Source organism: Lygodium microphyllum, chromosome 27 (assembly GCF_053477565.2).
Source record: "Lygodium microphyllum isolate KBCC chromosome 27, Lygodium_microphyllum_v1.1.10, whole genome shotgun sequence".
NCBI classification, from domain to species: Eukaryota; Viridiplantae; Streptophyta; class Polypodiopsida; order Schizaeales; family Lygodiaceae; genus Lygodium; species Lygodium microphyllum.
The window spans coordinates 108,126,140-108,141,332 of NC_141161.1; positions in this window are offsets into that span (position 1 = coordinate 108,126,140).

A 15,193-nucleotide genomic window follows, 5' to 3' on the forward strand; every position below is an offset into this window, starting at 1 on the left:
AGCGGCTTTTGAAGCCACCAAATGCTGTTCCTTTCCAAACTCGCCCAGTCACAAGTTAAAAAAAACGGATGCATATCTCCTGGTCTGCAGCTGCCACGCCTACTATTACAGAAGTCCCCCATCCCTTATGACAGCATTCAAGAGCAGAGTGCATCAGTTTGACATTCCCCACGCACTCAAAGTTGTAGTCAATTCCTCCATCAATCAAGTTGACAATAACCTCCTGAATAGGTTTTTCGTGGTCCTTTGGATTGACAAATTCTGTTATTCCGAATTGTTTCCCAAGGCTTTCTTTGCTTGATGCTTGGTAAGCCTGCGCCGAATAGCCCGAGTCTTCTTGGGGCGCAGATCAAGAGGCAATCACTTTGCCTTTTTGTAAGCAGCACGAAGTGCAGCTTTCTGGTTCTGGGACAAGGCTGTAAGAACCTGGGCAATAGAAAGCCTAACTACTTTCATTTTGGATAGCTTGTTAGGAGCACCACCGGTGACTTTGGCGACCCTCAGCAGAGCAAGCTCTGCCTTCAACTCCTTCAGCTGGCCCTGCAAGTCGCTTTAACACCCTCCCAATTGGCTCTTCCATCGCTGCCATCTGGACTAAAGCATCACACCGAGACTCAAAGACAATCAGGAGCACACCCCCCGTGGGCAACTTTTCTTCCCCATTAATCTCAGATTGATAGTGTGCTTCGTAAGGCGTTTCAGTCCGTCTTCCTTTCTCCCAGATTCGCGTAATACTTCCCTGTTCTCCCCAGAATGCCCGTTCTTCTGCTTTGTCTTCCTAGCACGACATCATCTTCACATTGTATTTAGCATCGACGTCCTCTGCACAGTCGCCTCCTCCTTCCAGTCCATTAATACTGCTCATTGAAGTCGTAGAGAAAAACGAGTCCTATTCAGCCGCAGAGTACCGTCTCCCTGTTCCGAATGCCAATTTCTCCCTCAAAAGCTTCCCCTCCAATCCTCTCTTTGCACTCCTCGTAGCTCCCCCTCCAATCCTCTCTCTGCACTCCTCGTAGCTCCCCCTCCAATCCTCTTCGTCGTCTTCACAATCAAGATCTTTTTTTTTAGAATTTTAGATCTCCCCCCGTTTGCATCTGCACTTGAGGAACTTCACTCCCCTTTGCATCCGAGATTTTTTTTCCTTTTCGTCAGCTCACGACCAAAGATGTCGAAGGGTTTGTGAAAGCAAAGTTGCGTCTTCAGAAGACCTTGATAAATTTTAGGATAAGAGATCGAACAGATGAATAAACAAGATGAGAAAATAATGTCAGGACTTTGTTTTATTTCTGTCAATAAGAGTCTCAAGATTCAAGATGAAGAAATCCGAGCAACCTCTCGAATGCATAGATCATATATACTTTTCAAAGAAAATTTCCAAAAGTATGGTCTTCATTGATGAATAAGAAAGTGGAAGATCATGGATAATTTTCTGATTCAAGTTCCATCATGATGACTATTTACTGATATTGAGATGGCTTACGGTTCCTAGATTATCATCTGTTGCTTTTCAGTTCTTTCAGTCGTTAAAGGTCACAATCCATGTCCCAGCTGCTTTGGCACCTTCTGCAACTGCAAGGCCAACTGTTCCTAGACGGAATATTGCAACAATTGATCCAGCCTCCACCTTTGCAGTGTTCCAAACAGCACCTAAAATTGTCCAGTATGCATTAGTTCAAAAGCATCATTGATTTGGCTCCACCTTTGTAGTGTTCCTAACAGCACCTAAACCTGTCCAGTATGCATTAGTTCAAAAGCATCATTGATTTGAGCAAGTAGCATGTTGTGTGTAATGTACTCATCAACCATTATCTCCTTGTTTAAATACTTCTCAATCAAAACTGGCACTTGTGAGCGGCTTTTGAAGCCACCAAATGCTGTTCCTTTCCAAACTCGCCCAGTCACAGTTTTAAAAAAACGGGTGCATATCTCCTGGCCTGCAACTGCCACGCCTACTATTACAAAAGTCCCCCATCCCTTATGACAGCATTCAAGAGCAGAGTGCATCAGTTTGACATTCCCCACGCACTCAAAGTTGTAGTCAATTCCTCCATCAATCAAGTTGACAATAACCTCCTGAATAGGTTTTTCGTGGTCCTTTGGATTGACAAATTCTGTTATTCCGAATTGTTTCCCAAGGCTTTCTTTGCTTGATGCTTGGTAAGCCTGCGCCGAATAGCCCGAGTCTTCTTGGGGCGCAGATCAAGAGGCAATCACTTTGCCTTTTTGTAAGCAGCACGAAGTGCAGCTTTCTGGTTCTGGGACAAGACTGTAAGAACCTGGGCAATAGAAAGCCTAACTACTTTCATTTTGGATAGCTTGTTAGGAGCACCACCGGTGACTTTGGCGACCCTCAGCAGAGCAAGCTCTGCCTTCAACTCCTTCAGCTGGCCCTGCAAGTCGCTTTAACACCCTTCCAATTGGCTCTTCCATTGCTGCCATCTGGACTAAAGCATCAGACCGAGACTCAAAGACAATCAAGAGCACACCCCCCGTGGGCAACTTTTCTTCCCCATTAATCTCAAATTGACAGTGTGCTTCGTAAGGCGTTTCAGTCCGTCTTCCTTTCTCCCAGATTCACGTAATACTTCCGTGTTCTCCCCAGAATGCCCGTTCTTCTGCTTTGTCTTCCTAGCACGACATCATCTTCACATTGTCTTTAGCATCGACGTCCTCTGCACAGTCGCCTCCTCCTTCCAGTCCATTAATACTACTCATTGAAGTCGCAGAGAAAAACGAGTCCTATTCAGCCACAGAGTACCGTCTCGTCCTGTTCCGAATGCCAGTTTCTCCCTCAAAAGCTTCCCCTCCAATCCTCTCTCTACACTCCTCGTAGCTCCCCCTCCAATCCTCTCTCTGCACTCCTCGTAGCTCCCCCTCCAATCCTCTTCTTCGTCTTCACAATCAAGATCTTTTTTTTTAGAATTTTAGATCTCCCCCCGTCTGCATCTGCACTTGAGGAACTTCACTCCCCTTTGCATCCGAGCTTTTTTTTTCCTTTTCGTCAGCTCACTACTCCGAAAAAAAAACCTTCCCCCAAAGCGCGGCTCCCCTGTCCTAGAAAAAGCCCCTATCCACATATCTTTAGAAGGTGAGGAAGACATCGTTTCCAGAATTCTCTCTGCCTCACCAAGATATCCTGATCGTGCTAGAAGTTCAACCAAACAAGTAAAGTGATCTACTGTGGGTGTAATGCCGTAATTATTTGTCATCAACTTGAAAATATATCGGCCCTCGCATGCCAAATTCGCATGACTGCATGCACCCAACAAGCATGTGAACGTGACAACATCAGGTTCCACCCCCTTTTCTTGCATACGCTTGAAGAGATCTATGGCCAAGTTACCATCTAAATTTGTGCCACATCCTTTTATCATTGCATTAAAAGATGCAACATCTTGGACTGGCAGACTGTCAAAAATGTTTAACGCCTCGGAAAGGGAACCACATTTGGCATACGTGTCAACCAAAGTGTTGCCAATAAAAATGTCATTTTCAAGATGTTTCATTACAATTTCCATATGGACTTCTTGGCCTTTATCAACAGCCACCATGTTGCCACAAGCTTTTAAAGCACAGACAAGTGTGATACTATCCAGAGAGAGATATCATCCTCGTGCATTTGTTTGAATAGTTGTTATGTCTTCTCTCCTTGACCCTGTTCAACATAGACTGAAAGCAACCCTTCATGCTTGCTACTATACTCATACGCAGAGAATAAATGTAATCACAACAACTAAGTATGCACAAAGTATCAAATCGCACACACAACTTTCGGGTGGTTTTCACACCTCGAATGCGCAGCAATACGACAACGAACAAAGATGAGTGACTTACTGGGCCGCCACATGCATACAATCTATCGATCAATGTAGTGAGACCGTGTCTCTCTGCATATCGAGTCTCCAAGCCGATGGGATCGCGGTTTGTAATGGAGTGCTGCAAAGAAAAAAAATACAACTATTAGTAATATAATTGTAAGTACAAGCAATATTACAAAAAAATAAGTGAGAAGAACAAAAGAAAAACTTACAAAGTCCTCCAGATAAGTCCTGCGGCCGCCACTCCCAAGATGATGGACCACTCCTGCCTCTAGTCGTGCCCTCGTTGCCTCGCACTGCTGTCTCCAATGTCTTGGAGAATCTGTGGCCTCCTCTCTGAGTTTGCACCAATCATCTGTGTCTAGCCACTCAAGATTTGAGGCCCCACTTTAAAGTGCCTTGCATGCGTCTAATCGTCTGTGTGATATGTATGCACACATGCACTCCATCATCTAGCATGTGGAGAATCTATCTGCTACGGTGGGTACCGGAAACTCCTCATGCAAGGATGCTAGTATGTAGTCCTTGCTCCCCTCCAGTATGTTCTTCCAATGATCCAAGATGTTGTGCTAGATAACTTGTTGACATAACTCTCTCATACGAGCCATCACCCTCCTCCCCTCATCATTCATGATGACGGCTTTTTTCCTATCATCTACAAGGTATCCATACGCCTCTAGGTTATGCCTAAGATGTGTCCTCTTCCACCTGCAACCGCGCTCTTGGGCATATCCAGGAGACCCATGTACATCTAGTGTATCCACGGGGATGGTATCTCTTGGAGTAGCACCCATAGGGATGCCACCTACGAACGACTGAGAAAACGATGGAGTGACTGGAGTAGACATCCCCATAGGTGTGACAAATCCCACAGGTGACACAAATACAATAGAATGATGAGGCGGAGACACTGCCTCGGTACCTCCACAATAACCATCTGAGTCACCCTTCTAAAACCTGCACAAGAGCGAGGAGTAGCACTCGTATCTCAAGCTGAACACGAGCTCACCGCATCCACATCTCCGCAACATCCCCCAGAACCACTCCCTCCTCTGGCCAAAGTCTGGAGCATCGACATTGTCTACTCAAAATTGATGCATCAGAGCATGCTGAAGTTGATCAAACAGAACGGCCTGATGGTGTCCAAGATAGCTCTTGGTCTGCCATATCTTAGAATCAAGCCATTTGATCTAGAGACATACATGTAAAGATCTCTTATAGCTCCTTGTTGCTCATCCCTCGACTCATCGTGGTATCCAAATATCCACAAAGGTCACCTGCATAGAGAAAATTTTATGTTAGCATAATCAATATAAAGATTCAAGCAGAGCATGGTAATATAACTCTAAAAATTTTGGTGTTTTTGAAAATTCATATTCTAGAGTGCCCTTATAAGCGATTCATCAACAAATTGAGTAGGTGGATGCTCCAAGTATGGCCTATGGTTCCATGTCAATCTCCCGACACACTTTCCTAGCTTGCTCAAACTGTGCGACTAACGTTTGCATGGAGGCATGGTGCAACATACAAAAATGATTCATTTTCTCCTCCATTGCAACATCGATCCTTTTTTCTAACCCGTTTCCAACCACCACATCTTTGGTCAGTCTATCATCATCCTTCAGCGACCATAGTATACTATCATTCTCTTCTTCTCTATCTCTTGATACAGTAGAGTATGCAATTGAGTTTCATCAAGATGTGCAAGAGAAATAGATCTTTCCTGCAATGCCTCTACCTCACCCAATGAATGATTGAGAGAAAATGGCACAATGGGGGCAGCTCTATTTTCAATGGTAAGACACACTCTTCCCCATATACCAACTTGAACAAGGTGTGTTCCTATAGCTCTCTTAAATGCAGTATTTTAAGCCCAACTGCCACATACAATTTCATATCCCAATCTCGCTTACTTTCAAACTATCTTAGATAATATCCCTATAAGATGTTTATTTGTACTCTCAACTTGACCATTTTCTTGCAGATTATATGGGGTGGTTTTATTGTGTTTAACCTTCAAAGCTTTTGATATAGCCACTATAACCTTATTTAGAAAGTGTGTCCCTCGATCAAACACTAACACCTCAAGTGGACCAAAATAGTAAACAATTTGCTCCATAATAAGACTAGTAGTCTCCTTTGCATTTTCTTCTTCATCAATGCTAGAGCTTCAGATCAATTTGAAAAGTAGTCAGTCACTACAATGATATAGCACTTCCCCGTAGTTGATGAATGGTTTATTAGTCCAACAAAATTGATATCCCATTTTTCAAAGGGTAACGTAACTAGAATAGGATTCAGCTGCCACTTACAATTCTCTTAGGCATCATGTCTTTAGCAGACATCACAATGCTTAACATAATTGAAAGCATCCTAGAAAATTGATGGCCACTAATATTCATCACATGTAGAGCTTTCTGCGTAGTAATCCATCCAACAAAATGTCCCCGGCTCATGTACTAAATCATGGCATTCCTCAAGAATAAATGGTACCTCATGTAGTACTACACATCAATGATAGATATCATCCACACCTTTTCAATACAAGACACCCGCTATAATTGAAAAGCGTAGTGCTTGCTACCTAATCTTTCTCTTCTCAAAGTTTAATAAAGCAATCCCAACCTCTCCTATAGATAGATAATGCATTATAGCATACTGAGAAGGCATGGAAGTTGTATCATTTTTTAATAAACCTTCAATGTCACTTCCTTTAGCCAAAATTTCCTTTGACTCCCCAAAATCCACAAGACATTCCACAATTCCCTATAGCTTCCATCGCTTACTCTTAATCTCATAATCAAACTCTTGCAAAGTGATTAACCACTTTGCTAAATGGTTAGGTGTTTGCAACTTGTTCATCAATAATCTAAGTCTCTCTATCTTTGTAAAAAATATAACCTTCTCTCATAGAGAATGTAGTGCTTATATTTCTTTGTCATGAAAACCATTCCAAGGCATAATTTCTCTATATAGGTATGATTGACTTTAGATACCCCCAATTTATGACTAGCAAAGGCAATTGGATGATACCATTTCTCTTCTCAAATTTGGGCTAAACAACACCTAATAGTATGCATTGTTTCTAGTGAAAATATATACAAGACTTTCCCTCTTTTTGATGATTTTAGGAGTGGCACTTTTGTTAGTTTTTGCTTCATATTCTCAAAAGATACCTAACAAGCTCTACTCAAATTACACATACAGTTAAAAGATAACAGGTTAATCAATGGCAACATTTTTCTGCCATTGCATTGATAAATCTTCGATAATATCCCACTGATAACAGAAAGCTAGGTACCTCTTTTGGAGTGCGTGGCAAACTCATAGCAACTATGACCTTTATCTTTTCTGGGTCAGTCATGATACTAGCTAAACTAACCATATGGCCCAGTAACAACCCATAGGGAACCCCAAAGTCACACTTTTGTAGATTAAGAGCAATGCAAAACTGCCTGTAATGCTCAAAATATTTTCTCAACATGATCAACTGTCTATCCCTTATGGTGGCTGTCCAAGGTCATTGATGAAAACTTTAACTCCTTTGGGGAGATGTCACCAAAATTCTTATCAGTTGTTCGTTGCCAAGAACCATGCACATTACATAACTCAAAGTCAATCACATGACAGACAAAGATATTGAAGATATTGATAAATTTTGTTTTCAGCTTATCTTGATTCACAAAAGCCATTTGGTTGTATCCAACAAAGTAATCCATAAATGAATAGATTTCCCTACATACTAATTGATCTAAAATCTTATCAATGAATGGTAATGGATAGTAATCCTTAATTGTCTACTTATTAGGCTCTTTGAAATCTACATAAAGCCACATTTGATTATTCTTCTTCTTCCTCATAACAACTAGTGGAGCATCACTCCATTTGTTGTAGTGAAAATATCAGGCCATCTTTTCATAATTTTGTCAATTCCTTAAATATCTCATCCATTAACTCAAAAGGTATACACCTTACTTTTTGTCACATAGGGCAGCTATCTTCCTTTAGGAGAATGGTATGAACAACTAGGAGGAATACCTCTCAGCTCATCATAACTCAAAGCAAAGATGTCACAAAATTCCTAAATCAAGGACACATAGTCCTCCCTTTCTTCCATGCTTAGTATGGACCCTAATTTAATTGTCTCCGAATCATTCATCGCCCCAAGTTCGAACTCAATTACATCTATGTCTCTTATTTTATCTTGAGACTCTAGCAGTTCATTCAAAGTTACCTAATAGATATCCTATGTAATGGACCCCTCATTGGATTCATCACTTGTGATGACATCTCACTAGTAGATGGATCCTCCAATATATCTACCTTTGTGGAGAATAAAGGAACTCTCTCACTTTGAGTATATCTAGGTAAGCATCTACTACTACATGTCTAGTAGCTCTACCAAAGATCAACCGCCAGCGGGTATATCAACATGATAGTCCACTTGTAAGATCCATGGCCTACCTAGAAATACTTGATAGCTAGGTTGCCCTGCAAACTTGATAATCCTAAAGTCCAAAATGCATTCCACATTGGCAATAGTCATGCAATATTCAAGATACCTTAAACTATCATAAGCTATTTGGCGAATCGTGGATACATCTTTTTGGATCTCTAGCCCTAGCGTCTCTATCAATTTTGAACTTGTAATGTTGATGAAGGATCCCATGTTCACAATGGCATGTTCTACAAGCATGTTCTACAAATATGCCATCAATATATACTACTACCCTTGGAAAATACTTTTCAGCATGCTCAAATCAATCATCTCCTATCCACGTTATGCTCAAGGGCTCCATGATATACCCAATGTGAAGAATCTTCTTAAACTCTTTAAGCACTATTAGGGATAACTTGATCAACTAAAAGATATTTAAATCCGTATTAACCTCAGAAAGAGAACTTGCTAAATCAAATTCATGATAGTTAGCAATAGCTCTCTTCTTCTACTAGACCATTATCTCATTTGGTCTTTGAGCAGGCTTTGGTGCCTCTTTCTTGAAAATTTCCTTCTTCTTTAGCCATTCCTTATCCTTCTTGGGGTCATTTTTACCATCAATGACTTTTAGAGGTTCGTCTTCCACGTCGGTATATTAAGAACTTTCATCCCCTTATCATCTTTCTTAGGATTTCCCTTGAAATTTTTTTCCTTGTCTCTATCACCGTCTTTACTCTTTTGATCACTTGTAATGACCCATAGATTAGAAGCCTCAGTGCCATTGACACGTATAGCTTCAATAAGGCTGACTCCACTGCCAGTACAGCTCCTCTACAACAGTCTTCCCTCTTTGTAGTATTGTTTTGGTACCTCATCTTGCTTAATATTATTCCCTTGAGCTTGATGGTTTATTAGACTTGGCTATTTACTTCCTTGCTAGAGAGAGCAAATATTTCTCCAACAGGTACTAGCTAAGTGGCCAAACTTGTTGCATATATCACATTAAACACTTGGACAATTCCTAGGGAAATGTTTGCCACCACACCAGTTACAGTTGAATCTTGAGGGACACCCTCTTCAAGGTGTTGACTCCCTATCAAATGTTTTCGCTTTTTAAGGAAGTTGACATCAATAGCTATTTTCCTATATTGTTCGGTGATCATGTTAGTATAGTGCTGCATCATATTCTTAACTTCACTAAGGACACTCGAGACACTTGACTCATAGACATGATCATCTACATGTTATTCCATCGACCTAACCACTTGATTGGGAATTAGCTACTGAATCCTTGGAAAAACATTAGAATTTGTCATTTGTTTTTCAATATTTGGTGGAGCCATTTGACTGACCATAGGCATGGTCACACTAGGAGGAGCTGGCAACATGAAAACATTTTGAATCATGCTTCCCCTTACATTGGAACTACTCATGGTTGTCCCTTGAATTCCGTTTCTTAATTCCAAAGTATTTGCAGCACCTAGACTCGGATTCCATTTTTCCCTAGAGTGTAATATTTTCGTTGATAATATTTCTAACCCACGTGATACTCATGCAAGGGAATTCCAGCATAAAAAATACTGATGGTGCGATTTTCAAATTATACACAATGTATCCTGGTCTCCATTTGCATAAACAAGACAAAAGGGAAAAAAACCCGTTTAGTTACATGGGAAATTCCTCTTGGTAGGAGGCCAAAAAGATAATATTGGAATTATGGTAATTTTTTTAAAAAAAATTATCCCCTCTTTCCCCCAGCCAACGGTCGTGTTGGAGGAGAGGGAGAAAGGAGCTTATGAGTCAGCGCAGGAGTTGGAAGCCGTGAGGGGTGAATACCCATGCATTAGGCCACGTGGGGGGAGGGGAGGTCCCTCTCCCTAACCTATAAAAACCTTGTGAGGGGGGAGCTGTAGGAGAGGAAGGAGGATGTGATAATCGGGACGCTGCCAAGCGAAGGGAGAGAGAGGCTGAGAAGGGTCGTCGTTGTGTGCCGCGCAAGGAGGGAGGAGCTGCCGCCAATTGGAGAAGCCGCCGCCTGTGGACCAAGCCACCGCTGCCATCCGTCAAAATGTATTATACGCCACCGCCCGATTAGTTGGCCGCCGTCCTCAAGTCCTGCCACATGTTGGGCTACTAGCCTTAGAAGCTTCTAAGGGAAGGGGCACTTTAAGCCCCCTTTCCCCCTTTGCATTCTTACACAAAGGGAGTCTTAACCCGGGTTCCTTTAGAACTCCCTTTCTATTGGCCTTCCCAAGCAGTCACTTATATCCCCGAAAATTGGACCTTTTCTCCATGCATCCCCTATAAGCCACACTAGTTTGATTTTAAAGGCCTTTCCTTAGCCTTCCCATATCAAGAATCGCGTGGTGGGGGGAGTTGCTCAAGATGCTGCGAGGAACACACACAGAATACACAAGGAGAAGCTCACTCAAGAGACAAGAAGAGAGATGCAGGCCAAAACGTTTTCTTGCTGATTTCTTCTTCTTCTTCCACACACTTTACAATATACACAAAGTATAGATAAGATACAACATAAAGGAAAGTGGCCTACTAAGTCAAACAATGCATAACCGACTACACTAGTCAATTGATGCTATAACTATGCCAGCTATAAATAGGTGTAACAACCTGAATATAATAAGTAATGAGTCAGTGGCCATGTGAGAGTCATAATGACCACCGACGTGCTAAGTGTAGACGTGTGGACCCATCTAACCAGGCAGTCCATCATCAATGTCCGCATGTGTTGAGCTTGTTATCTCAACACTCCCCCTCAAGCTCAACTGCATCTCTGCAACTCCAAGTAAGCTTCGAAACTTTTGAAGCTTCTCTGTACCCAATGCCTTCGTGAAGATGTCAGCTATCTAATCCTGTGTGCTGACATACACCAAGTCAATCTCACTTGCTAGTACCTTCTCTCTCACAAAGTGGTAGTGTACCTCAATATGTTTTGTCCTGGCATGGAACACAGGGTTCCTAGCCAACTGTATACTGCTCATGTTGTCACAATAAATGACAACTGGACCTTCCACTTGCACATCCAAATCAACCAATAACTTTTGCAGCCATACTACCTCACATGCTACAACAACAACACCTCTATAATCAGCCTCTGTACTCGACAAAGCAATTGTAGATTGCTTTTTGCTGCTCCAAGAAATTGTTGCACTACCAAGAGAGAACATGTATCCACTAGAAGATCGTCTATCAGACATACTACCAGCCCAATCTGCATCTGTGTATCCAAACACCTGTACCTCTATACCTACCTTATAGAAAAGTCCATAATGTAATGTGGACTTCACATATCTCAATATGCGTCTGACTGCATCCAAATGTGGCTTTCTAGGTACTTGCATAAACTGACTCACAAGAGCTCAAGTCTGGCCTTGTAATGGTCATGTAGATCAAACTCCCACTATCCTCCTGAACATAGTAGGGTCTTCTATCTCATCCCCAACATCAGCACTCAACTTTACATTCTGCTCCAATGGGACTGAAAGTGGTTTGCGTACTGTCATACCATACTTGGACAACATATCCAAGCCATACTGTCTTTGGGACAGCCATATACCATCATCACATCTAATCACCTCAATGCCAAGGAAGTACCTTAGCTCACCTAAATCCTTCATCGCAAACTTCTTCTTCAAAAAATCCTTGACTTCAACAATTCCACTATCACTATCACCTGTAATAATCAAGTCATCCACATAGATGACTATGATGACCAAACCTGCATCTCCCTTTCTCACATAAAGTGAGTGATCAGCATCAGAAACATAAAAGCCAATATTGACAAGATACTCTCTTATCTTGTCAGACCATGCTCTAGGTGCTTGCTTGAGCCCATAGAGAACCTTTTTCAACCTGCACACATACGTGGGATGCTCTAAATCTTCATAACCTGCTGGCTGATCCATATACACTTCTTCCTACAAATCACCATGCAAGAAGGCATTCTTCACATCCATTTGCTGCAACCTCCAACCTTTAGCTGCTGCCAAAGCAATCACACATCTGACAGTTGCCATCCTAGCAACTGGACTGAAGGTTTCATCATAATCTATGCCATATGTCTGGGCATAGCCTTTTGCAACCAGCCTAGCTTTGTACCTGCTAATAGAACCATCTACATTGTGCTTAATCTTATAAACCCATTTACATCCAATGGCTTTCTTGCCCTTTGGCAATGATACTAGATCCCAAGTCTTATTGGCCTCTAATGCAGCCATCTCCTCATCCATTGCTGCATCCCAATGAGCATGACCAAAAGCCTTCTCAAAACATGTGGGCTCAACATCCTCAACTAGTTTCACCATATAAGCATAATGGTGAGCTGCATAACCTTCAAAACCAAATCTTTTAACAGGGTATCTGACCCTGCTAGATCTGCGTGTCACTGGATCACTCAATGGAGTCTTTGCATTAACACGTACTCTCTGCACACGTGGAGTCCTCACTGAAGGAATGCCAAGCTCATCATCCAAGCTCTCTGAGCCACTGGAATCTCCATCAAGAACTGCATCAATGCCTTCTGACACTTTATTATTTCCTTTGTCTTTACCTGTAGTGCTACTAGATGCACCCAAAGATATAGAGGTACTCCTTAGTCTCCCAGACCAAGGACTACTAGATGATGTCTCTGGTCCACTAAGAGTCCGTGATTCTTGCTTTTCAGCCTGCACATGAGTGTCATGATCATCATCATCATCCAATACATCACCACTAGATGCATACCAACTGCTCATTTCATCAAAGATGACATCCCTGCTCACTCTGAACTTACATGTGGCAGGGTTATAACAGCGATACCCTTTCTGCTCTAAAGAGTATCCAATAAAGACACACTTTTCAGCCTTTGGATCCAGTTTCTTTTGCAACTCATCTGGCACATGAACATACGCAATGCAGCCAAACACTTTCAAGTGTGAAACATCAGGCTTCTTACCTGTAAAACATTCTTCGGGGGTCATACCATGAACTGCAGCTGTGGGAGTTCTGTTCATAATATAAACAGCAGTATGAATAGCCTCAGACAAAAAATGCTTAGGCATATTCTTTTCAGCCATCAAGGCACGTGCAACTTCTGCAATATGCCTGTTTTTCCTTTCTGCAACCCCATTTTGCTGTGGGGTATACCTGCATGTGAATTGTCTCTTCATCCCATGAGACCTCAGAAAATCACTGAACTCATTTGAGAGGTACTCTCCTCCTCCATCTGACCTCAAGCACTTTACTTTCAAGCCTGTTTCTCTTTCAACTGCAGCCTTGAAGGTTCTAAAGTTCTCAAACGCTTCACTCTTTTCCTTCATAAAATATACCCACAGCTTTCTAGAACAATCATCAATGAATGTGACAAAGTATGAACTGCCTCCAAAAGATACATTTTGTGTAGGCCCCCAAATGTCCGTATGCACAACGTCAAGGATATTTCTGCTTACATCTCTGTCATGTGAAAAGGGTTGTCTTGCGTGCTTACCAAACTGACATGCTTCACATACCTTATGAAATTTTGTAACTTTAAATGTAGGCAAACCTGTAACCAACCCTTTGGACTGCATTAATTTCAGCCTTTGTACATTTGCATGTCCAATGCATTTATGCCAAATTTCAATGTCTGCAACAACACCTTTTCCTTTGGCATACATAGTAGCATTCATAGTAGGAATTCCAGCATCCAGAGTAAACATACGTCCAACTCTACTTCCCTTTGCTACCAACTTGCACTTGTCATTGAAGTCTTCTACAAAGCAGCCCTTTGCATTAAATCTGACTTGCAGCCCTTGCTCTATCATTTGACCGACTGACACCAAGTTCTTTGTAATAGATGGCACATGTAATAAATCTGAAAGACTCTTTGTCTTACCATCATGCAAGGACAAGGGAACTTTTCCAATGTGTGAAATTGGGTGGCATGAGTCATCACCCGTCTGCACATAACCTGCATTCTGCAAATCCTGCATCTCTCCAAACCATTCTGCATGGCTGGTCATATGATTGGATGCACCTGAATCAACATACCAAACATCTTCATGTGTTCCCTTTCCTGTAACAACATTCAGCATATGCTGCATAACGAACAAACGTTCATTTTTGTCTTCATTCTGTCGTGAAGAGGATGCATAGTTTCCTTGCTGCAACTTACCACTGCGGATATCATCCTTCTTAGTATAACATTGGGCTACAATATGATCTGTTTTGCCACAGTAGTGGTACACAATACCAGAGTTGTTAGAACCTCTATTCTACCATCCACCTCTTCCTCTAAAGCTCCCCCTGCCTCTAAAGTTACCACGACCTCCTGAAACCTGCATATCACCAAATTGCTGATTCAATCTGTTTTGCTGGTTGTCACTGCTACGTCCTGTACCATGGCCTCTTGAAGAGAACCTGCCACGTCCCCTTCCTGAACTGGAGTAGAAAGGCTGGACCTGTTCACCACTTCTTTCAGATGTCTCACTCTGCATGTTGATTTTTTCAATGATCATTAGAGAGACCAATTCATCGAAATCTGGGAGTGGCCTTCTAACATATACGGAAATTACAAAAGACTTCCAAGCCTTTTTATTGTTAAGTCCACCCAAGGTTGACGATACCAAATCATAATCATTGGGCATTGCATCAATCGCTGCCAATGCATCTGCAATGCTCCTTGCCTTCAATGCATACTCATTGATAGACGTCTTCCCTTTCTTTAATGTATTCAACTCTTGCTTGAGTTGAATCTTTCGTGCCTTTGTATTTACAGAAAAAATATTTTCAAGTATGGTCCAAGCTGCATATGCATTCTCTGCATTTCTAATGTGTCCCAGCATATTATTGTCAATTACTGCAGACAACCAATACATGACCTTCTTGTCTTTTGCATTCTATTCCTTTCGTGCCTTTATCTCTTCTACAGTTGGAGGATCACTTACCTCCAGCTCCTTTTCTT